Here is a 27,071-nt window from a genome sequence, read left to right on the forward strand (position 1 = left end):
TAAGTATGCTATGTGGAATAAATTGAACACAAAGTAGCATAAAAACAGATGCATTAAAACAGTCATAAAGTCTGTAATGGAGATCATAGTATCATAGTCTTGTGCGGGTTGGAAGGGACCTTAGGGATCATCGAGTCCAGCCCCCTGGATTCAAGCCTCTGTGTAGCAGAGCGGCACTTCTACCACTTGCGCCACAGGGGGGATTCAAACTCCGGGCCCCAGTGTTGCAAGGCGGCGTCCTTAACCACTGCGCCACCGGGGCACACAGAGGCTGAAGGAATTAAAAGAGGAAATTAGGACATGCTTTTCTTTTTAATTATATTTGGTGTAGGATGGAATGTAAATAAAGAAGAATTATACTACTCCTCCAAAATTTTCCCAAATATAAGAAATTTTATAAAAGAAAAACGAAGGAGGTTAAAAATAGGATACCGTGGTTAATTTAGACTTAAACAGTTATAAAAACATGTTTAAAACAGAGCTGAACAAACTATTCAAGTCAACAATTAATCCAAAACATATTTCTGTTATGGAATCACAGGGGATTAGAACATGGTCTAAATAAAGGTTACTACAATAAAACATTGCTCTCTATAACTTCCTGAAGGGAGGTTGTAGCAAGCTGGGGGTCAGCCTCTTCTCTCGTGTCATTAGTGATAGAACTAGAGGGAATGTTTTCAAGCTGCGGCAGGGGAGATTCAGGTTGGACATTAGGAAATATTACTTATCAGAAAGGGTGGTCAGGCACTGGAATGGACTGCCCAAGGAGGTGGTGATTTCACCGACTCTGGGGATGTTCAAGGAAAGACTGGATATTGTGTTGAGGGGCTTGGTTTAGTGGGAGCTATTGGCAATAGGTGAATGGTAGGACTGGATGATCTTTTAGGTCTTTTCCAGCCTTGGTGATTTTGTGATTCTGTGATTCTATATAAAACCTTCCAAAGCCTAAAAGCCCAAAATACTTAAGTATTATTTTTCAGTGTCATGCAAATGTCTGATTATTTTATATTTAAGTAAATCAAGTTCTCATTTTCTCCATAACTAAAAAATATCTGTTCATCATGACCACCACTACACATTTTCTTATCTTTTTCTTATGAAATATTCGGAGTAATCTATAAGCACTAACTAAGTGCATATCTGGAATAGCATTTTTAGACTTTTCTCTGGTTTTATTGATCGTTCTATCACCTAACAGAATTGTAAAACCCTCTTTTTCTTCACATTTTGAGAACTCACCCTTTCTCTTTTGAATGTTTTTAGAATAAGCAATTGTATTTCTCACAGCCCAGAAAGCCAGCCTAATTCTGGTGAGACCTCACCTGAAGTACTGCTTCCAGATGTGGAATCCTCAATACAGGAGAAACATGGACCTGGTGGAGCACATCCAGAGAAGGGCCACAGAAATGTTCCAAGGGGCTGAATATTTCTACAAGGACAAATGGAAAGAGCTGGGACTGTTCAGCATGGAGAAGGCTGTGAGGTGATCTGATAGTGACCTTTCAGTATCTAATGGGGAGCTACATGAAAGAACTGTATAGACTCTTTAGCAGAGACTGTGGTGATAGAACAAGGAGAAATGGTTTCAAGCTTAAAGACAGTAGATTTAGATTAGATGAAAAAAATATAGCAAAGGTGGTGAGGCACTGAAACAGGTTACCCAGTCTATGTCAAGAAATACTGTTTTTTTTCTTCTGGGGAGACTGGTAGCAGCATTTTATTTTAATTTTGTTTCTTCACCGTCTCTTTTCGGAATTGCGGCCTACTTCTCTTTATTATCTAGATTCACTCTATAGATTACCTTCTATAGGAATTAATGCCTCAGAACACTGTGCCCAGAAGAATGTTCAGCTTTCTCTAACTGCAATTTTTTTCATGTGTTTTCTAGAAGTTTGAACTCCATCAATTCCTGCACTTAAAATTACCCTGTATTTTAATAGAAATTTAATAGAGATTTAGAATTAATACTGTACAGAAATTTCAGTGTTAAATGTTAGAGATTTATTTCACACAACATTTATGTGTTAGACATCTAAGGCTAAGATGTTCACCTTAAGTTTCATTTGTGGTTGTTGAAGATAAATATGTGCTTCCAGAGGGTGATTATTTTGTTGGGGATGGGAGGAAAGTGAAGGGAAGAGAAGGGAAGGGAACAGTATGTATATAACACTATGTAACTTCCTAAAGTTGTGAATTCTTCTATGATACACTTGAAATTATGACCATTTAATCAAATACAGAAATAATATCACATTCAAAATAGACATCTCCTTCCCACACATTTTATAAACAAAACTTTGTTCTGCTTGCCACATTCTTGTCTTTTTCTGCACTTCACTCATATTATTCAGAGACTATTGTTGTAGAACAGAAAGTAAATGAATGTTTTATTCTGATCTCTAGTTGCCTGGAGACTAGATCCCAGAAGTACAGGATGTCTCTCCTGTTCAAATTGAAACACTAGATGCTCTGCTCATCTGTCATTTCCAGTTCATGCATTTGTTGTCTAAATATGATTTCTCTTGTACACCTACTCTTCTTAAACTTGTAACCTGTATATGTTATGTTCATTTGAGACACTGAAGAATGATTATTAAAGAAACTCAGTTTAACATAGATAAGTCAAAATATTGTCTATTAATTATAGTCTCAGAATTTTTATTCAAAACTCAGTAGGAATGAAAATGTCACATGAATGGCTATTCAAATAAAATCAACACACTGACACAGTAGAGCTACAAAAATAGAAAATAAAGGAATTGGTAGGCAGGCTTGCAAACTTCTGTTCCAGTTCCAGTATTTTCAGTTCTCAGTCTGACCTAAGATGCTATCCAAAAAGGTGAGTTGTTTAACTCAGATTACTACAGACATTATATAGATCATTTGTCTTCTGCTATTTGAGATGAAAGACAGTTAAATATATTGTTACCAGAATAATGTAGAAATTAATTTGAATTATTTGCTCAGTGTACAATGGACTATAAGAATTTTCGATGAGGAATGTCAAAGTGATAAAATAATAATAATAATAACAGAACATAAATTATAACTTGTGATTAGGCTGAGAAAGAACAAAACTATATAATTTTATTGGCTTTTAAATATAATTAATGACTTGTTTATCCATGTTTGTGTATGCATTAAATTTTGTCAGACATGGCATTCCTTTAACCTACAGTTGTCTCCCTTCTCTGTGTGTGAAAGAGAGAATATTGCCTCTGGAAAATTAACATAATTCTAATTTGCAAATAATTTTGGGATTACAACAAAAGAGAAAAAAAAAAAAAAAAAGAAAGAAAAAATGCCTCTAAATTACCAAGGTAATAAGTTCCTTTAATATATTTATGTCTTGAGTGAATATAGCAGGTAATAACATTGTGAAATTTCATTTTCGTATGGAACACGTTAATTTATGGGCACATGTAGTATTTGGTTCATCACTAGGTTACCATATTCTGTTCATGGACTTCATTATTTGGAAAATAAATATTTTAAAGCATCCAGGATTTTACATATAGTATAACATGTATATATATGTATTTTTAATTTAGAAAAAAATATTTTTAGGAAATCTATTGGATTTTGATCTTTATTAAGCACAGTATTAAGTTTAAATAGAGACCCACCCCACCCTCCTCTTATCTTGAAGTTTCAGTCATTAACCAGTAACAAAAAAGATAAAGTGATCAGAAAAATTGTTTTGCTCCCTAAATTCCAAATGTAAAATCTGATTCATTATTAACTCTGTGATCGAAAAAAATAACTTGTCTGTAACATTCTCTGCTTACAAAACACAAAATTCCTCTGCAGAAATAACAGCAACAAAACAAAAACAAACAACATTAAAAACCTGAAATTATGAGTCTCATAACTGTAATTTCCAAGTTTTACAGAATCTTGATTTTGAAACTTATTTATTCAAAGCTGTTCTAATCAGCAGAAGTAATGCCGCTGATGTCTTGTTTCTGCTGCAGAATTATTCTTAGAGAATTAACACAAATGCCGACTGCAACATTGTTACTCGGAAGTGTGGGAGACATCATCTTAGGAAATAGTCCATAACTGTGAATCTTATTCCTCCAAGAGAATAAATTCGGACATTATAGTTATCAAGCCTAAATCCAGAACTTATTTTCTTTGTTATAACTTTGGTGTGTGACATGAGAGGTAGTTTTAATTTCTGTTAATTTTTTATGTGGTGAAGGTAGAAGAACAGGTCTAATTCTGAGAAGTCCAAGTCTATATCAGGATTACAGAATCCAGAAACTCTTCTTACTGCTCAAATCAGCTACGTCTGAGCAAGATACTATTTCAGGACAAGTGCTGAATGTTTTTCCGCCTTTCTTTCAACTCTTATCTACACTTCATTTCTCCTTCCACAAATGGAAGACAGAGAATATTTTTATGTATCTTTCATACTTAATCTGTTTCCAAGTTTAAATGGGACAGTAAAAGCAACCTGCAGAACTACATGGAAGTAGACTAATATGAAGCAATTCCATTTATACAAGTGTAAAAGCACTTTCAGTCATACTTTCAAGATTCTGTGGAAAATGAAATGACAACCACTCTTGCTAATGATCTAATTGAATCAATATTAGAAATACATGTGTAATTCTTCTGCTATAAGTGGGACTGAGTCCTTCAGTAAATTAGGTTTTTGAGCTGTTCACCTACATGAAAATGGTAATATGAACCCAAGAGACTTCATGTAGTCACTGTACAAATGCATTTACAGCCTTTTGAAAGTGACTATTCCTCACCTTTGATCATGCCATAAAAAGATCAGAAGGCAAAAAGTTTCAGAACAATAGCAATGGAGCAGCTCAGAGTAAAAAAAATAGCTTTTGGACATAAGCAGGAGAGAGTGTATGAGTCTGTAGGTCCCTGTGTAGTATGTGGTGTTTGCTCCTTCTGTGGCCTGCATGTTATCAGTTCCATCAGAATGAAGCAGTAGGGCCAGTTTTAAGATTTTGCTGTTGAAACTACTGCACAGAAAGTCAAAGTGGAGGCATAGCTTTCAAGTGTTTCACATTAACTACTGCAGAGCGAATGGAAACTAATTTCAGAGAGTAGACTGAATTGTCCACTGGCTCTCACTCTCCTGACAAAATTTTACTCTACAGGTTACTCTACAGGAAAGAAACTGATCAACATTGTACAATACACAGTATTTATTTCAAAATCTTATCTTCTACTTGAGTAAAAAAAAAATATATAGTCTACAAACAAAACAAAACAAAAACTGAAATACTCTATGATCTATTCAATTTTGATCCACTGCTCTGTGTACCACCCAAATTATAGAGAAATCTGCTTTTCTTTTTTGGATGTTGGATGTCTGTTAATTCTGTCAACTGGAGACAATACAAAGCACTAGAATAATTTTCAGGGGATTATATCTCTGCTGAATATGAATAATGTCTATTATCCACAGATAGTTTACGATAGTGAATATTTCACAAACTGCAGGTCTCTGGAAGCAGTTAACTCTACCCTGGGATCTGAATAATTCATAATTCTTGATACACTCTTGATATCTATAGGGCTTTAGTGAACTGAGATAGTATGTATTCAAGAAAATTTCTGTCTGTCAAAAAATTCAATCTTTTGTACTTCATCTATTTAAAATAAATCCTTCCAAGCATCTTCTCTCTCTCTCTCCCTCTTTCTGTCTCTCTCTCTCTCTCTCTCACACACACAAACACACACATGCACAAAACTACTGAAGATGCTTTAGAACACTGAGACGTGCAACAAATATAACAACTTGGAGTGCAGAACTTGGTAAATTCCTTCTTGCTCTCTTTGGTGAACAGAGAATGCCTTTCCTGCTCATTGGCATTTCCAGAAACTTGGTATAGCAACTTATGTACAGTATTTGGTGCAGTTTCGGAAATGTCTTTTGCAGGAATGTTTGCATGGGAACTATTATGCTTGTTCTATATCCTCAGAAAATCATTACATCATTACATTCAGGGAGTCATTTCCATAGGAATCATGGAATGGCTTGGGTTGGAAGGAACCTCAAAGATCATTAGTTCCAAACTCCCTGCCTTGGGCAGATTTGCTAATTTCTAATTCTAGTGCTAGATCAGACTGCTCAGGGCCCCACCCAACATGACCTTTTTATATAGCTGAGAATGAGTTGCATTGCATGATAGAGCAAGACTAGCACTTTCTTTACGTGTCTTTCAAACATTTGCACTAGATTGTATAGGTTTTTCGGACACTATTTGATTGCAAATATGTAGAGAATCATATATACAAGAGATAAGGAACCTATCCAGTTTTGCATTTTCTTGGTAGCCCATGAGTTTAATTTGTAGATTTCTGTGAAGTTCTTATGCTTATACATGCTGGCGTATTCGCCAATTAACCTGTCTTATCCTGGGACCTCGACTGTCCGGGGGAGAGACACAGACATGGATGCCATGATGTCTTCTCTCAATTTATTGCTGCGTCTCACACCTTATATACCATCCTAAATTCCACGCAGACGCGTACATCTGCTACGCAAAACCCAATGCACGCGAGACAACCTATACACACACCTACCTAAGCCCCCCGCCCACTAATTCTTAACCTACAGGCCTAACTCAGCTATTCTAGAACACTCCATCTACTCAGAACTACTGTATGCACTCATAAGTCCTTGCAAAGACAACTTAGCACCCCAACAACATGCTAGCTTTTTTCAATCTGAAATAAATCTCACCTAGCTTTATTAAGATGTTCATAAGAATCAGAAGTTTAAGAATGACTTACAAAAAAAACAAAAACAAAAAAAAAACATTTAAAAAAATTGTGAAACTCTTCAAAAACAGTAAAGAATTTTAAAAAATAATTTAAAAAGAAAGGTCAAAACTAGTATTTATCATAAAGTTATTCAACCTAGGAAAATAAAATAAGCGGAAATAGTATTTATATATAGTAGAAGTGTGTGTACAGATTTGCCTAAACATTTTAGACTTATTATATACTGAGATAGATTGTGTACCATTGAAAATCAATTGTAAAGGCACACCCAGTTCACTCATGATGAAAAATGACAGGTGTAAGAAATAATAAGGTCATTTTTATTTAAATTGTTATGGAGAAAAAAGATGAAGGAACATGATTTAAGATATCCTGTTCGTAGTTCAAAGTGTTTAGAAGTTTGCTTCAATAGGCTTTAGCTGGCCAGACCTGCACTCTTCCCCTGCAGAGCAGATGCCTATTGGAGACAAATTCTAGACTAATGTGCAACCTTGGTTTGTGAATCGTATAATCATAGAATCACAGAATCTTTTGAGTTGGAAGGAATCCTTAATGGTCATCTAGTCCAAATCCCCTGTACTGAACAGGGACATCTGCAGCTAGATCAGATTGCTCAAAGCCAGACCACGAAGGTCTCAAGAGAGGGGCCATCCGTTACCTCTCTGGATATCCTGTTCCAGTGCCTCATCACTCTAATTAAAACAAACAAACAACAAACAAACAAACAACAACAACAACAAACAAACCTCTGCCTTATAATAAAAATATCCCCCTTTTTGTTTGAAACCATTTCCCCTTGTCACAACAGACTCTGCCAAGGAATCTGTCCCCTTCTTTCTTATAGCTCCCTTTAAATACTGAAAGGATGCTATCAGGTCTTCCCATGAACCTTCAGTTCTCCAGACTGAACAGCCCCAGCTCTCTCAGCCTGTCCTCATAGGAGAGGTGTTCCATCCTTTGAATCAGGGTTGTGGCTTTCCTCTGGACACTCTCCAACAGGTCCATTTCTCTCCTATACTAAAGACTTCACATCAGGACGCAGTACTCAAGGTGAAGTCCAACTGGTGCAGAGCATCACTCACCTCGATCTGTTGACCACAATCCTTTTGATGCGGCCCAGGATACCATTGCCTTTCTGGGTTGCACGGTGACATTGATGGCTCATGTCCAGTTTCCTATCCACCAGAACCCCCAAGTCATTTTGGTATGGGCTGTATTCAACCCTTTTGTCCTCCACCTTCTACTGATAGAGGGGTTTGCTGTGATTCAGGTGCAAAACCTTGCACTTGATATAACGTATCTAAATGAATCTAGTGACATTCTCTTTATTTCATGCTGTGATGTGAATAATTAAATGTAAACTTTAATTGTTTATAGGTGTGAGAAGACTGAATAATTTTTAGCATCTTTGACATCTCATACATAAATTTTAATCAGTATTCAATTATTATTATTATTTCTTTTAAGAGTTTTTTTGGAACAAGACAAAAATAGTTACTTACAAGTAACAATGAGAAGAAAATTCAAGGTAGATTAAAAGAAATCTCATTAAAATAATTATAATATCTTAGATGGTATTGTAGCCAAATAAATATGTGGAAGTAGATTGATTATTTTGTAATATAAATTCAAAGCTGTGGATAGAGCAGTAGGCAAATCAGTAGGCACCAGAATGAGATCCAGGAATTGCTGGGATTTTGAAAAGTCAGTAAGACAGTGTCTTCGTGTAAAATATGTGCATACTAGAAAAGCAGATTTAAAATTTGTATTTGCTGTATCCATTTTCGAGAGCTCAAATATTTTAAGAAATATTATTCTGAAAGCTGCTCTTAACAACACGGCCTGTTTTAAATCTGAATTGTTATTCACAACCATGTAAAATGTGACATTGTACTTCTGTAACTCTAGAGAAAGTCAGCATTATTCATCTTTTTGGAGCAAAAATGAAATTATAAATGTATATTTGAATTTAATTTACTAGTGTAAATCTCATAATAAATAAACTTTTGAAAACCCAAAAAAGGTCTGGGTTAAAAATATTAAAGAGAAATAGCTATTAATATTGTATTCTCAGAAGTTTAATAAATTATTTATTAATCAGCACAAACTTATTTTCTTAATGGGAAGAAAAATCTGCTTAGGAATTGTTAGTTATATTAATATTGACTATAGTTTAGAAATTATGAGGAGAACCATGACAAAATAACAAAGAATTAATCATTAATTACACTTTGGAATATTGTTTTGTCTAATTACTTTTTGATGTTTCAATATGACCCTCAGAACTGAAAGAAACAAGGAGAAAAATAATTGAAGGTACACACTCTCTTTTGACTTGTTTTCCAGTAGTAAATAGCATCTATTAGAACTCCTGAACAGAAGCTGATATTCTTGGCAGTTCTACACTGAAGAGATCATGGACGGAGCTGGCATAGAAAAGCCCTTGAGAAAGTGGCTCTGCCAGTTCAAAGTTAAAGAGTTTGTGAAGTAGCTTGTATTGTTACAGCTGCATGCACCATACATCATGCATGAATAATATGAATAAAATTTTGGCTTTGTAGGATACCATCATGCATAATTAACTTGCTTCAAAATGTGATGTATATAGAAAGCAAAAGGATTGTTCTGTTATACTAGAACTGCTCTAAAAGTAATGCTTCTGATTTCATTATGTTGCCCCATGATGTCAGAAGCAAATGTTGATGGTATGACAGTAGAAGTTGATCCTTCCCACCAACATTCTATTACATTTTGTTGCTGTGCAACAGTAGCAGAGGAGCAATCTGACGTGGAAATGCTTATGAAGCTGTGTCACTGAGTTCCTCCACATGGGAAATAAACAAACAAACAAACAAACAAATAAATAAATAAATACATGATGTCCATTGATACTTGCTGAGCATTTATGGAGATCAAAGAGAGGACATTATTAGCACAGTGAAGTGGTGTTTTTCACTAGTGGAGACAATGATAAGAAAGACAAGGTGTGTTTTTCAAACCTTAAATATTCCACCGTTCTGTGGTGAAAAATTATAAAATCCTCCATCTAAATCAATAAGCTATGATTAATTTAACTCGTAACTCTTTTAATCACTCTTGTATAATGAATTTACACTCTCTAACAGACCTCAATAATCTCATGTCTCCTTTGCATTCCTGGTATCAAAACATTTGTTAATATCTTGATAGTATCCCATGTATGAAACAATATTGACTATTTATGAAACTGATAGCTATTTTTGGGGTTGTCCAACTGACTTCTGTAAGTAAAACTGCACATTTACTTAAATATCTCTGTTGTGTTCTCCAAAATATAATTTCCTTACAACAAAGGTGGAACAGACATGAAGTGGTAAATGGATTTGAGTTAAACAGAATACGAAAGAGCCTATACAATCTGCCTATTTATGAAATATGATACCTTTAGTGTGTAATACTGCTTGTAATATTGTGCAATATTGTGTATTGTATGCTGAGTGTAGTAGTGTCATCAACAAAGACTTAAAGGTTTGTGCGTGTGAATAAAAGAATAAATGAATGCCAAATAATAATAATACTGTTGTTATTATTTATTATGCTCTGAGAATTCCTAATGTAAATATACTTGTATCCTCATTGATTTCACTTAAGGCAGGGAAAAAAAAAAAAAAAGAAAAAGAAAAAGAAAAAGAAAAAAAATCAATATATTTTTTTCAATCGCCTAGATATTTGAATAGTTTCTGCCTTTACTTTTTTATTGTCATTGAACTTTGTCTGAATGCCTGATTCTAAAATTTAGAACATCTAGAACAGAAGTTCTTCGAATTACTAAGCTACAATATTCTTTATAATGGCATGTTCAGGTGATCCAGAATTCTTTCTTACATATCTCATTTATCAAAATCCTTTTTTTTTTTACTTTTACCGTTTTTATAGAAAACAAAGTAGGATAGTTGTTTTTGCTTGTTTGTTTTTTGTTTGTTTGTTTTACTTCACTCACAATTCACACTAAATTTACAAATTAAAGCAAAAATATTTTCTAAAAATAGATATTGTGCTTTTCTTTCTCAGTATGTTTATAGAAATCTTCTACTTATCGGGAAACAATACATTCCATAGAGAACAAACAGAAGCATTCAAAATGTTCAAAACCTGTAATTGTAGTTTAGGTGCAACACATATTGCTAGCAGTAGGGTATTCAACTGCATCAATATGCCTAAACTGCCACCAGAGCATAAAGTTCCTATCTTGGTAAATACTCAGTAAGTATTCATGTTTTAAGTGTTTGGTGGGAGCAATGTGAAAAACATTTGTGTTTTCAGAAATTGTTGAGTCACTGTCCCTGGATGTGTTTAAGAGATGTTTGGATGTGGTGCTCAGAGATATGCTTTAGCAGAGGGTTGTTAGAATCAGGGTACTATGGTTAGTCCGTGGTTGGGCTTGATGATCTTTAAGGTCATTTCCAATCTGGGTAATTCTATGATTCTATGAAATAAAATTGATCTTCCACTGTTTGTTTGTTTATTTTTTTTACCTGTCTCTGTGGAAAACCCATTCAAGATGTAATTTGCAGTACTAACATGTTTATGGTGCCAGAGATGTTTTCCATACTTGAACTGGAAAAAAATATGACAGTAGTGACCCAGGTAGAATTATCTCCCAGAAAAGGTTATCTAGTCCTGGCTAGATTTTATGGGTTTTATGATTCTTCATTGACTACCATGCAATGACAAGGATAACATCATCAGGATTGGAAATGAATTCCCTAAGCAACTGATATTTTCAAGATGCTGTGATTTTCATTCATTAGTTTCATTAACGAAAATTATTTCCTTAGTGTTTAGTCATCCTTCAAGTTACCTTTATTCTAGCAGTACATGTATTGTATCAGTACTTGTGGCTATATTGTGAGGTTGAATAAATAACGCATGAACCTTCTTTCCATTTGAAGTATCATGACTACAAGTTGGTTAGAACTGCAGAGCATGAGGATTTCCATCAGGTTGATGCTGCCTCAGAAAACAGAAAGGCAATGAAGGATGTGGTGTAAATATACCATGAAGCAATGCAAAAGTTTTCATTGCAATGAGCATGTGTTTATGTTTCACTTAATGCTATCAGAAGAACTTTTTCTCCCATAATCCCATTAGAGATGCCTCAGATACGCATCCTGACATCCACTGGTCATCCAGAGGACAAAAATGATGTAGGTTATGCTTATTATTGTTGGTCCCTTGCAGAAGTTTCAAAATCCCTAGGAGAACCTGAATGATACTCTAAAGAAAATCCTAGTTGTGAAGGCTTGCACACACCCATACTTGCCCTCAATATGACCAAATACTGTTTTGAAATACATTCACAGGCAGAAAAGACTTCTGGGCAGGATTCATCTGATTTATTTTACACAAGTACTTTATGGTGGGCTGAGGGGTGAACTAAATGCTGATTTCCTGATGGTGATTTCCTCCTGAATAGATGTGTCTCAGATGTTAATGCAGTAAATTTCTACATATGGTCAGAAAAATTACCATCAATTCCACAAATACTCTCCCTAGGAAGCTACAGCACTCTGTCAAACCTAATAATTGCTTATAGTAATGTGACTAAGCATTATTATGTAGGAATGTACAGGGAGCAAATTCATTTTCAAGGCACTGTGAGTTTATTGGCCTACTAATTCTTCAACTCTGTTGTATAAGGATTCCTGCAACTAGCTCAGAATTAGTCCCTCAATTTTAGTAATTAATAGGATATTTGCCTGTGAGATATAACATAATTAGACAATTCATGTACTAAAATAACACTCAGTAAATTGTGTTCATTTCTTTATCAGGAAGATTTCTCTTCCTAACTTCCTAAAAGCTTTATTCATCTTTGCCCTATAACTCAATTACTTGCATCCACTTGTGAAGCTCTTGACCTTCAGGGAACAGACTAAGCTACTCCCTTGAGATCCCTTTCTAGCAGTTTAAGTAATGAGGATTCAGCAAGTGTATTCATAAAAAGAAAAATTGTTTTCATCAAGTAAATGTATGTTTATGCTTGTCAAAAAGATCTCTGTAATGAGTATAGAGATATGCAAAAAGTTGATCATAATTTAAAATAATAGAATTTTACCTTTTAATTTTTAAGCCTACAAATTTTGTATTCAGAAAAGTCATACAGAATAATAAAACTTCCTTTAATACATTTTATGCTTGTTTCTAGGTAACCAACATTTGAATCTTTTGGATATACTGTTGGTTTCCCACAAGGACTTAGCTAATTAGCTCACGGAGCCATTTTTAATAATTATTCTGAAAAGTCATGGACAATGTCTATGGTGTCAGATGATTAAAAAAAAAAAAAAAAGCTGGAAAAACAACAGGTATAACAGATATGACAGTAAAGTCACTAGTTTTTTGTTGTGGTGGTTGTTGTCTTATAATGACAAACTAACCCTAAAGGTTTCTATTGATAAAACTTGATAATGTCTCAGAGAGAAAAATAAATAATGAAATTAAGACTAAGAGGGAAGAAAAGTTTTCAAAAACTTAATAGTGTCTAAACATAAATTTGTATGGATTTATAGTAATACCAAGTATCCGTGATTTTTTTGTTTAAGCAGATGATAAGAAAGTTCCCACTTATTCATAAGAGACAAGGGGATGCACGCCACCCTACATTTCCAAATATCTCTCAGAACTAGTGTTTGATAGCTAAAGTGACAGGCAGATTTTATTCCTGTTGGAAGATATTTATAATTCCTATTCTAAAGCAAGGGCAAATCTAGCCTTGGGTGTTAAGATCCTTTCCCACCAGAATTTTATAACCCTCAGTAAAATCTTTGTGAGCTTTTCTTCCCTCCAGTACTAAGCACAGACAGAAAGCACAGAGCCAGACACTATCATATGCCAAACAGGAGTATGCACAGGGACAGGAAAGATGCTGTGCCTTTGCCTACACAGTAGCCTTCAGCAAGGGATATCCCCAGGACCTATAAAGCATTATAACCTGTAGTCAAATGTAAGACAGATATTGGTTTTGGTTGATGATGCAAACAGTAGCAGAGAAAATTTAATTGTTAGAACTGACAACCATCCATTCTTCTGAAGCTGTGAAGAACAAGCCCCAATCAACCACTTATATTATAGCAGCTCATACAATAAACACAGCAGTGTGTGTCTTTTTGACTTAGCTGCAGACCTTGTGTTTTTTTTTGTTTTTAAACAGAACACCTTCTTGTGCAATAATAATATAAAAAGAAGTAAAAAAAATAGTACACTTCTAAAACAGGAAAAATTTTAGGTTTTTTTTTTTTTTTTCAAATAAAGTAGAATGAATAAATAAATAGAGAAAAGGAAAAACAAACCAAACAAAACAAAAAAAAAAAACCAAACAAACCAAAACAAAGCAAACAAACAAAATCCCCCCACAATTGTTACAGTTATTTAAAGGTAGAGTAAGGAAACTCTTGGAGGTTGTGTGTGAAATGCAACATATATTTTTAAAAATCCAAGCTGTGTTACTCATTTGCCTTTCATTGTTCTGGTTCTCATTTTCTAAATGTGTTTGTTTGTTTGTTTGTTTTTAAAAGTGGTTTTTTAAAACATAAATAGTATTGTTAGTAATTCACTGTCATACTAAGTAGTCTAAAAATTGTCAGCAAGTGTTAAAAAGAGAATCAGGGCTATGACGATTACCTTGGTTAACTCATATACAAAAGTAATGGTAATTGCTCAAAAGTTCTTAATTCTTATGCCTATTACACTTGTACTTTTTTATTCCTTCTAGACTAGCTAAGTATTACTAGTTTTGACTCAAAAAAATTGTTCATTATTTACCTCCCAACTTTCTCCTGTGCAATTTTGGAGAAACTTCTGCCAAATTACATCCTCCTTATGGGTTAACTTCTTGTGTTCACAGCTATCCATTTTATATCCCTCTGAAAATACCATCTTTCATATTACTTCAAACCTTTATTCAAATTTTATTCAATTTAAGTTTGGATATCTCCAATGAAACTCAGAATTAAAATCAACAGGGAAAACAAAATAAAAATAATAATTAAAAAAAAATCAAGATTTAACTGCTGCAGATCAGAGATTCAACATTATTTGCTTATCGCTAAACAGGAAGGTCTTCATACATGGATTTATTGTGATACTATGATTCTTGAGCAAAATCCCTTCCCAGAGAAAATTCCTTAATCTGCAGGACTGCATCATCAGATTCTTAAAACATAAGGAGCTGTCTCACAGAGAAGAATGTGCTAGAGGAATATGTATTATTACACAGAAATTGTTACTTTTCCCACATAATCCCTTCAATGCTGAGGTCCATATTTGTCAGATATTTTCAGATAGCAATATATAAAAAATAAGCTCATGTAATAAGGGAAGATGACTTTCAGCACTTTCTGTGTAACATGATCAGAACTGAGTAGGCTTTAAACAGCTCACTGAGAGTAACTTTTTCTCCCCTTGAATGAGATGTTGTTAAACATAATATAAAAAGACAAAGAGTAAATAAATAAAGAGCATTTCTTAAAATGTAAAGAGAGATGGAAGCAAATAACCCAAGCTCCTCAACTTTAAATTTCAAAACACATTGGTAATTAACTAGAAAACAATTAGCGTGATGGACATGTAGTATTTTTTTTAGTATTGTGGCACCTAAAAAAGCATGAAAAAAGAGGACACAACTGTCTGTAAAATGAGAAAAAGTCTTTCATCTGGAAAACAACTCAATTTTTCTAGACTTAGTTACCTTAGAAGTTCTAATAGGCCAGTGAATTTGTTGTATTTGTAAGAAACTTTTCTAATTAAATTATTGATGAAGATAAGCAACTGTCTTTGTAATATGTTTGTGCTTTATTATTCTTTTATTATTATTATTTCTTCCAAGGTTTTGTATTGCTCCCAAATGGATATAAAATACTGGGAAGGCAAGAGAAAGACAAGAAAGAGATCTGATTTAAAATTCCTTTGCGTCATATTTTCAGAAACGTTTAATGTTTCCAGTGAGTATTACATTATTAAGGGTGCAGAATATCTAGCATTCTTTCTTAAAGGAATATATAAATCCTTGAAAATAGTTTTAATTTAAAATCTTTGTCTTTGTCTTTTTTGTTTGTTTGTTTGTTTGTGGTTTTTTTGTTTTTTTAACACTAACTGTTTTTTACACTAACAATCTTTTAAAGGGCTTCTGAACAAAAATGGAATTATGTTTAGAAAGCATGGAAGACAGTGAGTGCATTTTAGACTTTTGATTCATATGTATTAATTCTGTCTTACAGGTTCTCCTACATATATCCTGCAAAAGAATCTTTTCATTCCATCAGCTTCACTACACTAAAAACAAACCTGCCCAGCAAGAAGTATATTGTTTGTACTGTTGGCTTCAAAAAAACCTCTTTGAAATTGGACAAAAGATAGTCACACACAGTAAGAGAGGAATGTATGCATCTGTTGTGGTAGACATTTTTAAACTTATATGAGGATTGCATTTCCTACTTTTACTTATAAATTAACAGACTCATGTCATGTGGTAGACTGTATAAATACGAATCAAAACAATAATTCCAGTCTGAGATGTATCATAGAACTGACAAGACACAAGATAACTGATGAAAACCTCTTACCATTTTGAGAAGAATCTCTCAACGGTTGCTGTTTAAGTATATTCCACTTTTTATAAATGAAAGTATTTTACTGAACTTGATTCAGTGTGCCCATAACTGTACTCAGTCTTGAATAGAAACTGCCAGAAATATTATATTATGAAAATATGGCTTTACTGTGCTTAGGGATCTTAGGGATCAGATTTTGTTTATGTTAGAAGGTAGCCAAAGTTGATGGGCAATGGGTTATTCAGGTTTCAGTGAGAAATATTTTGGAATAAGTTCCTGGTGGTACAAATTGTACAAGTATGGAAATTTGAAACAGACAAAGACTCTGGAACTCTTAATTTCTTTCTGAGCCCTTTATTTTTGGAGAAAATTTTCCCTGTATCCCTGTATTGTAGTTCAACTCTTTTTTTTTTTGTTTTTTTTCTTCTTTCTTTTTTAAAAGTCAGGTCACACTGGTGTTAAAATCCTGCCATTGCTCAAGCTTAGTTTTCGATTGTGCTAGCAAGCCTGAAGTACTAGCCTAAATCTTTCTTCTTGATAGTGTCATGTGCTAGCAGGCAAGTCATCAGAACAGCTTTAGCTAAAGCTTTAGAACCATATGCTGTGGAAATAGTTGCAAAACAAGTGTGTGATTATCTAGTCTTGAGGATTGCTTTCAAATAATCACTGGGAGTAAAAAAAGTAATCCTGTGTGATAGTCTGAAGTATCCTGAGATATTTTTTACTCTCTGAAAATATAAAAGCTGTTTCACTCATAACTAAAATAAAACAAAACAGTGATTTTTTAAAGGAACTTGATTATTACAAGAAGCTTAAAACTGCATAAGGTCTAATTTATTTATTTATTATATTGCAGATATAGTGCAATATAGTGCACACATAGTATTTGTATAAAAGGTATGAGGAAGTGCAAAAAAGTCATTTCAAACTGCTTGCTTAACACTAATGACCTGCTTGGTTTAACAGTTTTCAGCGTGTAAATTCAATAAGAAAGAAAAACAAACTTGTTTTAATGGAGGTGTTGAGCACATCTGTGTATGGCTGATGTCCCTGAGGATAAAGATGTACTATTGCTTTCTTTTGTAGTGTGATTGCTCCTGAATGTGTTATTAGCCAAACATTATATTTGAGAAATACAAATAAATAGATCCATTTTTAGTATGGAAATCTTTTCCCTTCCTTTGTGCAATGGAGCATATTATTTGCCTTACCTCAAAGCTTCATACTATTTAGCTGAGAGGCATACTTTTTTGAGGATTTTTTGTTATCCTTCTCTTTCTGAATATAAAATATGTATTAAAACTGAGGTCATGTCTTAATTTGTTGAGTTAACCATCCCAACAGAACTATGATTAATGCATAACTTCCTGCCAGTTAACTGGGGTACCATTTCATGATGTGATGATCTGTTTTGGTATAATCCACAGACCTATAATTTGTAAGGCAGAGTTTGAAACAGTAATTCTAAAAAACAACCCAAAAAACAATTTTGTGTTGTTAATACTCCATTCAAAATGTTTAGATAGATAACATTCGCAAAAACTGACAGTCACTGAATGAAAAGCTTGATTTTATCTTTAGAGTTTAGGTGTTTTTCTAAGAGAATAGTGTTAAAATGCAAAATTCATGTATATTCATGTGGTATATATACTTCAGGTACTGATGGTTTTGTATATATTAAAACCCTAATGGTAGATTTTAAATTGAGGGGTTTTTTTGTTTGTTTGTTTTCTGTTTTTGTGTGTGTGTGTTTAAACATGGTGTTGTTACAATTATTTATGATTATAAGACCTTGTTCTTTTCTTTGATTTTTTGATTTCATATATTAAATATTGCCTTTTATTGTTAACTGTACTGATATAAAAAATGATAGCTTATTTGCCTTATTATGAAACTGTTTTCAAATCATATTTTTTTCTGATTAATGTTGATTTCTTTTTACTTTATAGGCATTTTAATGACATAATAAAACTTCAGTTTCATGGTGCAATTAATTATATATTAAGCAAAATGTGATGGTTGCATGTTATAAAAAGTATTTCTTCTTCGTCTTCTTTTTTTTTCTTTTTTTTTTTTTTTTTGCATGTAATTAACAAATTCAGTTTTACTCATATTGCTGTGCACAATTATTGTTGGAATATTCCAATGTTTTGCAAGTATGCCTTGTTGAATATATTTCTTGTAATGTGATAACATATCCATGAAGTACATTGAAGTGGCTTTAGAATTTCATTGTGCAGAAAAGAGTGAAATTCTTAAAAACAAAATTGTTCTTAAAAAAGGGGAAAAAAAGAAAAAAGAAAATAGGAAAAGGAAAAGGAAAAGGGGGAAAAAAGAAAAAGAAAAAAGAAAAAGAAAAAGAAAAAGAAAAAGAAAAAGAAAAAGAAAAAGAAAAAGAAAAAGAAAAAGAAAAAGAAAAAGAAAAAGAAAAAGAAAAAGAAAAAGAAAAAGAAAAAGAAAAAGAAAAAGAAAAAGAAAAAGAAAAAGAAAAACACTGCAGAGGCATAAAGTAAGAATACACTTTATGAGAATACACTTTATTTATTCCTTTAAGAGGAATTCTGACACTAATTAAAATGGACACTTGGACCAAATCATGGCTTAGGGGAAAAAACAAAAACAAACAAAAATAACCCTACAATGTAAGAAGCTCATTAATAATACCAGAAATTTTTCATTCTCTGCATGTACAGATTGTTTACTTTCAGATCTGCCCAAAATGATGGAGAAAATATATATATATATTCTGCTCTCTTGTTCCTCTAAGGAAATAATTTAACTGATGACTATTTGATGATTATTGTCACTTACTTATTAACTCCAGCATAACAGGATCTGGTGAAAATCATAGTACTTGGTGTCTTCATTCCTACACTCCTTTTTTCATATGTTCAAGGAATAATTCTGGTTTCAAACTGCATATTCAGATCATAGTCCATTGGGATATTTGGAGAAGGGTCTTACCATCTCTTTATGCTTAGTATATTTGTGCACTCCAAGTAAAAAATATTTCAGATTACAGATCAGAGCATTAGGTCTCTCATATTTTGATATGCCCTCATGCAATTTTTTCTCTTGAACTTCAATGGAACTTCAATTCTCAGATTGATACCAAAATCAAGCTTATAGTAGAGCTGATGTTGGTCCTCTATGGACTAGAGATCAAATGGGACTGCATTTTTTAATTTCCTTTCATGTTAGTATCTGGAATTTTCTAAACAGAGGCAGTGTAATTGCTCCATGTTTAAATGAAAACAACTGTTTTATTTTATGTTGCTTAACTACTTCCTTCTTAACATTAGTTTTTAATAGAAAGTACAAATTTACTTCCAACTTTGATTACAATGTGGCTTCCCCCCCACCTTTATCAGCAAGTTATTTCCTTCTTTTAATAAAACAAGAGTTATTAAACCATAACTTACTGGAAAGAAAATGAGAACATTAGAAAGACATTTACTATAGCTTTGCTTTGAAATCATCAGAACATTTGTCAATAAAGGAATCTATAGCTGACCTTTCACCAGTCCTCTTCTATCTTGAAATTCTAATGCTTTTAAGTTATGCTATGATACCCTGGGAGGATTTATGATCAGAGAATTTCTTTTCACTTTGTGGTCTTTCATCTTGAGCTGGCATTAGTCACTCATCACATATCAGCATTAGGAACTATGTCTGTATTTATACTACAACTGATACAAATTCATGTATTTACCTTTATAAGTATCAGCTGCACTACATTCTCATTACTCAGGTTTGCTTATTTGTTAGTATAATATTCCCATCTGTACCAAAAATACACTCTGAATAAACACTGGAAAGAGGACATCTTAAATACCTGACAGCACTTTTATTTGAGAAAGGCTATATATAGATGGGATCTCATCTCTTTACCTTCATGTGTGCACCTGTGACTCTTAACTTCAGTGGAAGATAGACCTGTGATATTATTAGAGAACAGAAATTGTTCCCTAAAGCACAGGGACTTTTTTGTTACTTTTCAATAAAATATAGGAAGTATACAACTATTCTATGATGTTCTTTGTATAGGCCTTGTTGCAAGGCTCTGCTTGGATATGATGATGATGAACAGAAAAACATCACTACAGTCAGAAGCAGTTAATAATTTTCACCATGTTTGGAACTACTCTGGTGCTATGGCTAAGAATAACAATAATATATTTTCTATTTTGCTGAATAAAAAGAGAAAAGCAAATGGGACCACAAAAATATTTAGTCATATGTTTCCCTGCTAGGTGCTCTGACTTGTCCTTCTTCAGTATGGCCCTCTTCATGAGTATAACTGAACTGACATGTCTTATTGCACTCCTAACTCTTTCTAGTGTGAGAGGGATGATTCTTCATGTCTAAAGAATCATCTGAAGTTAGATGGTTTGAAGACAGGTATATGAGAGGATTTCCAAAGAGGAAAAAATAAAATAGCAATACCATCATGCTTAATTGGCTAGGTCCGCACTAGTAAGTAATTACTTCTTAATGGTATAATCAGAGGAATGAATAAACTGAGACTGTTCTCATACCAACTCTGTATGTGCTTTACTTCAGGACCAATTAGTTCTGTTTCAGAGACTGAGTATTCCCATCTTAAAAATGACATAAAGCTATGAAAAGTAAAGGTATTCTCACCACACTAGAAAGTGTCACACTGGACATTTTTTCTCTGATCAGTAAATGATAGTAGCATATCACAGCCTGCTCCAACATAGTTCACATAAAATTTCACAAATGGAAATGAACCTAGTTTCTGTTCTTGTTTCTGTTCCTGCCTGTTTCTATTCCTGCTCGTATCTAATTAACACACCAGTATTAAGTTGTCTTGGGAATGTGGAATGACTAGCAATGAATGTAATACTCTTTTTGAAAGGGCAGTGTAGGCTTTCCTGTGAGTTGAAATCATTGTGAGCTACTTATACTTCACTACTTCTTCATGGCTTAATGTTTCAGAAAATCATACTTATGATAAAGGCAGTGGATATCTCTTGATCCATCTTGTGAAACCTCAGTGTTGAACTCCTGCTGTGACCTCATCATCTAAGGGTCACGAAATCCACTGTGGGCAAAACAACAATCAATAGCTTATATACCATTCTCCAAAACCTCTTGTTTGCATAGTATGGGTAACAGCAGTAAAAAATATCCAGGCTTTGGTATCTGCAGATTCTTAAACTATGTATGGAATCAATTCCTTTATTCATTCCACTATCAATACAAGCTGAGGAATGAAAGGATTGAACTCAGCCCTGCTAAAAAAGACCTGAGGATACTGATGGTACTGGTACTGAGGAAGCTGGATATGAACCAGCAGTGTGCCCTCACAGCCCAGAAAGCCAACCATATGCTGGGTTGCATATAAAGAAGCATGCCCTACAGATCAAGGGAGGTGATCCTGCTCCTCTATTCTGCACTGGTGAGAGCTCACCTGGAGTACTGCATCCAGATACGGAGCCATCAGTACAGAAGGGACATAGACCTGTTGAAGCAAGTCCAGAGAGGGCCAAAAAATGATCAATGAAACAGAACACCTCTCCTACAATGACAGGCTGAGAGAGCTGGGGCTGTTCAGTCTGGAGAAGAGAAAGCTTATGGGAGACTTGATAGTGGCTTTTCAGTGTCTAAAGGGGAGCTACTGGAAAGAAGAAGACAGACTCTTTAGCAAAGTCTGTGGTGACAGAAAAAGGTAAATTGATCTCAAGGTCAAATAAGGTAGATTTAGGCTGCATAAAAGGAAAAACAGTGGGGTTGGTTTGTCATTTCTCACAGCTGACCCCAGGCCAGATCCCATCCGGAATGGACCACGTCTGGAGAGAGATATAACATGGATGCCATGAAGCCTGCTCTTACCTTAACTGCTGCATCACACAGCTTATATACCAGCAACAGCTTTCATGCAGGATCATCCCGTACACTCAATAATGCAACCCCCTGTGTGCATGCCCCTTTCCACTCACAGAGTCCTCCTTTGCATAAATCATGTCGTCATGGGGCACTCAGCAAGGCACTTTATCATGTCCCATTCTGTGGTTCTGCTTCAGCTGCTTTAGTTGTTGTTACCTAGCAGTTCTTGTGCAATTACTCAGGCCTGTCCCCCAGTTGACCTTGTTCCACAGCAGTGGTGAGGTACTGGAACAGCCTGCCCATAGAGGTGGTGGATGCCCCATCTCTGGAGACCTTCAAGGCAAAGCTGGATCAGGCCCTGGGCAACCTGATGTTGATGTTCCTTTTCATTGCAAGGGAGTTGGACAAGATGACATTTAAAGGCCCCTTCCAACTTTAAGGACTCTACTATTGTGTGACTGATAAATTTGTGGATTATTTCAGAGTGGTTAATTACACGTTCCTATCTCAGATTCATGGGGATTTTAGTAATTTATTTGAAAGGATAAATATAATAATTAGTTTTGTTTCTGTTGGTACGCAGGGAACTCTTACCTATTAATCTCACTACCAGTTATAAGTTTGTACCTGAATACAAAAGATAAAGACTTGTCGAGGTTATAAATTCTCTGTATCTTTTTTCATCTAAATCTAAGATAGATGGCTGGGTGGGGAGAAGCAACAGGTAGATGGGAATGCATGGAGTGCCTTCAGCAAATACAAGTGCCTTCTTAAAAAAAAAAAAAAAAAAAAAAAAAAAGTAATGTCCACAGTAACCACAGTAATGCAGTAATGTTTAGATCCTTTTTTACTTGATTAACTTGTTCAATTAAAAACATACATTAAAAATAAATAAATATATGTGTGTGTCTTGATGAGTGCCCCCAAGCACACTGGATGAAGTAGGAGACAGGATCACCTAGTCTTTGTATTTTTTGACTCAGATGTTCATTCAAGTCTGAGATGTGTTCCATAAATCTGTACAAAACCTCATAATGATATTCTTTTCAAAATCCTGAGGCTCTCACTGACTTCTCCTTAGTTTGCTGTTTCTGATTTCAAACTAAGTAACAATCATAGAATCATAGAATTGCTTAGGTTGGCAAAGACCTTAAAGGTCATCAAGTTTAACCACAAACTAACTGTACTACCCTAACTCTAACAACCCACTGCTAAATCATGTCCCTCAGCACCACATCCAAACGGTTTCTAAACACATCCAGAGATGGCGACTCAACCATCTCCCCAGGAAGATTATTCCAGTGCTTAACAACCCTTTCTGTAAAGAAGTTTTTCCTAATATCCAATCTAAACCTTCCATGGCACAACTTGAGGCCACTTCCCCTCATTCTGTCGCCTGTCACCAGTAAGAAGAGACTAATCCCAGTTTCTCTGTAATCATCTTTCAGATATTTGAAGAGAGCAATAAAGTCTCCTCTTGGGCTCCTTTTCCCCAGACTAAACAGCTCCAGTTCCTTTAGTAGCTCTCATTAGAAATAAAAAATACAGCAAAAACTCTTTGCTTGTCTTGACCCCAAAGAAGCTCACAGCTGAGACTTTTCCTGCAGGCTATCTACTAAAACTAGCAAAGAAAGTCTGCACCTGATGTTATTCTTGCAAACATTTAACCACCTGAGCCTGAAATGGCTACTCAGACACATGATGATAGATCATGACCAAGTCAAGTCTCAGTAGCAAGCTTATTCTACCACTTCTTTCTCTGTGTAGTCCACTGAAGTTTGAATTCTCTAGTAACAAAACAGACTTTTATTAATGACAAAAAATTGAAGGAGGGAGAGGGGTGTTGTCTGCCAAACATTAGATGTTATAAACTGCTCTGAAAACTAAGTACACAAAACCTCTTCCTTTCTTGTCATCTATAGTTTGTAGGCAAATATATGACAGAAAACTATTTTATACATTTGATGTGTGGCTCTTTTACCATATCATCAGCTGATAACACATTGCTTTTGAAAAAGGAAAGAAACTGTGTACATCAGTCTTTTGATAAGCCTGTGGTGACTGTGTTGCTACAGCTCAGTTAGTCAGTGGGACTGAATTAGACTCACATGGGTTACAGACTGGGCAGACATTTTCTGACATACCTAAATGCCAGGCAGAAGATTTCCTCACAGCTCAGAGCCCCAGGTCAGCTTTTAAACACAAAACAGCCCTTATGATCCAGTGCTATGTGTCATCTCTCTGCATCTCTGAGACCAGATCTGTCATTCTTCCCTCCCTCTGTGCATGTAATAATGACAGGTACAGAAGAATATCAGACTTTTTTTTTTTTTTTTTTTTTTTTTTTTTTTTTCAGGTTGGAAACCAGAGTGCTGACACAGGGAGTTCCTGATACAATCTGTGGCAGGGAGCAAGCCAAAAAGCTATCTGTAGATGTGCTGGTATTCCTTTGTGAGAAGTTGGAACCAAAAAGAAATGCCAGATAAGATCTTAGAATTTTCCTATATCGTGTTCCCAGGACCTTAGTACAAAAGCAGACATGGTGATTTATTTTAACCTAAAGAACTGTTCAAGAGCTCTATAATAGGCAAATATCAATGTCTGTCCTGAGCCTTCACAGTTTTCATCTTCCATTATGAATTGTGGCATTGTTTGCCTACTGTCTCTGTACCCATCAGCAGTTAGATTTTCCACAAGTTAGTCTGATGACATATAAACTATTAACCCTCTCATAACACTGTCATTTCATTAAGAATGAGCTGTCATTTCCTCAGGATCATAGGTATGAGCTTTCTGAATATTCAGAAATAGCTGCTGCCTTCATAGTAGAACTTGTGCATTGGAAGAACTCACAGAAGTGTCAACAACCTGGTTTAGATAATTATGGGAAACTTTTGGTAAGCAACTAAAATGAAAATTCTAGTTTATCTTCTTCCAGAAGGAATTGTTTACACTCATTAAAGCCACTCTTAGGGTTTGTTTGTTTGTGGTATTACTATGGAATATATTTCAAGACTGTTCCAAGTTTCTGAAACAATACATTCCTGTTATGTTTGAATCTTTCATGTAAGTTGAATAGAAATCAGCAAGTTGTGAAGCAGCATTTTCAATAGTTACAGTTTAGAAGGAAATACACAGCTATCTCCAAGTATGTATGAACAGGAGGAACAGAAATATTTGTTTTCATCTTTAATTAAACTAAATCTGATTCCTAAAGGTGAATTAGAAGAATCTCACTGATGCTTCAAGCAGAGAGGATGATGTGGCATTGAAAAGGGAAGTATTATATCAAAATTTCTTTGGCATATTGTACTTTTACATCCCTAGATTGAAAGCATGCATGCTTTTAGTACATCTTTGTCTCAAACTACCCCTTTTTTTGAATTTTAATTTATGTAATGCTATTCTTATTTTAATCTAAAAAGTATAAAAGGTCTCTCTCTAGAGCATTCCATGTATGGCCCCAAATATAGCAAACATGCACTAGCATGTAGAATACTACATCTAACAGTACAATGTAATGGTTTCATTATTGTACTGTGTTCAAATACAGATTGTTTCTCTTGCTGCTCTCAAGCAGATATAACAAAACAAAACACTTCTTTGAGGAGTAGAAGCATACTTAAAAGGAAGTATACCCATTTGTCTCAGCACAGCACACTGAGATGGTACAGAGTAACAAATACATAATCTGAAGAAAGGTAAATAAAATCATAATACTATTCAGATGTTTCTCCTGAGATGATACTTTCCATTTTTGAAAGAAATTTTGAAAGATATAATGCCTTCTCAAATGATTCACAGATGATAGGGGGTACATTTGAGAGTTTAATACTCACTATGAATCATTTAATTAAGAGCTATTACTTCCACATTATTTTATATTATTTTACTTTAAGTATTTGATCAGTTACTTTTTCACTGAATTCAGGCATTTGAGAAACTATTCTCATGCACTATTACTATAGTGAGCATAAATAGCTTTTACCCATGTAAATTTTACCAAATTCTATCTCTAAATATGTGTTAGAAATTGAGATGTGAGCATTACTTTACCATTTTTCTGTCTTTCTTCGCTCTTTTTCAGGTAAAGAAACAACAACATTCCAAGTAATGCATTCATAAAATGTGATTCACGAGATAACTGGCCTCCTTCTGTGTGTTTGTTGATATATTAAGAAGATAATAAAATGTGAGATGGACTTTAAATTGGTAAATTTAGCTCTGTTATTTTGTCTGTAAAATTGTTCAGATAAACTGACATAACACTCAGATATTTGGGATCGCTAATAAGAATTTCCTTGCATGAAATGTGGAATGTGAACTGCTAGGTGCTTCTTATCTTCATTGAGCTTTTTAACTTTTCCCTTAACATTTTTTTATTTTATTTTTTTTTTTTTTCCGGTTTTCAGATCACAAATAACTTCAGAGAGATCTAGTGTGATCATTAAGGACTGTATTCAGCAAATGTCAGACTTACATAGCTTTATCTGTAGAAACTCTCCAGGCTTCCACAGCATGACAGCTTTAAACCTGAAAAGGCTCAATGCATTATCCCAGTGAAACTCAGGTACTATCATCCCTTTTGACTAAATTGAAACACAGTGGCACTCTTGAAATACTGCATTTAACTCAAGAAAACTCTGTTCTTGGGAATTAATCATAGGGCCACTAAAAGATGTCCCATGTTTTGTTTTTTTTTTCCCTTTCCCCCCCCCTCTTATGGCTAATATGATTCAGCTGTACATAATCCCAGTGCACCCTTGCTTTTCTAACTACCACATAACAAGATGTACTCAATTTTTTTCTGAACTGGCACAGAAGCAGTTTGAAATATCTCCATTTTTATTTCTTTTTTAATGAAATCAG

This window comes from Coturnix japonica, chromosome 1, assembly GCF_054131305.1.
Source record: "Coturnix japonica strain WE chromosome 1, WE-NBRP24, whole genome shotgun sequence".
NCBI lineage: Eukaryota > Metazoa > Chordata > Aves > Galliformes > Phasianidae > Coturnix > Coturnix japonica.